General features: G+C 55.7%; 1 protein-coding gene across 1 annotated transcript in view; it reads left to right on the plus strand.

The window, feature by feature from the left end:
* LOC119585998 overlaps positions 1–379 on the plus strand; it is a 20,258-nt gene that overhangs the window by 16,761 nt on the left and 3,118 nt on the right. The window lies entirely within an intron of this gene.

Here is a 379-nt window from a genome sequence, read left to right on the forward strand (position 1 = left end):
AAAATGATATTCAGAAACCTCATTAGGAAAGTCCGGCACCCAGACCCCCCACCCCTACCGCCCGACCGCCCCAACCGCCCGACAGCCCGACGCCCGACAGCCCATCCCGAGGCGACACTCACCGCCCTTGCGTCCAGGAAGTTGTCGGGTTTGTGCAGAGTACCGTTCGCTGATTATGCGAATCTATACCAGTTTCTGGACCGGGGTCATCAAGCTCTACTCCTTTGCAGGGGGCGCTCGGTGCACGGCCTTAGGGCGAAATGTATGAGGGTTGATTGGTAAATAGGGTTCCTGAGTCTCTACGCACTGTATGTTTGTTTATCTGGAATACGTAGAGTCCGTGTTTCCATGCCGTGCGAGAGGGTTTCCTGTCTTTACG

Source organism: Penaeus monodon, chromosome 20 (genome assembly GCF_015228065.2).
Source record: "Penaeus monodon isolate SGIC_2016 chromosome 20, NSTDA_Pmon_1, whole genome shotgun sequence".
Taxonomy (NCBI): domain Eukaryota; kingdom Metazoa; phylum Arthropoda; class Malacostraca; order Decapoda; family Penaeidae; genus Penaeus; species Penaeus monodon.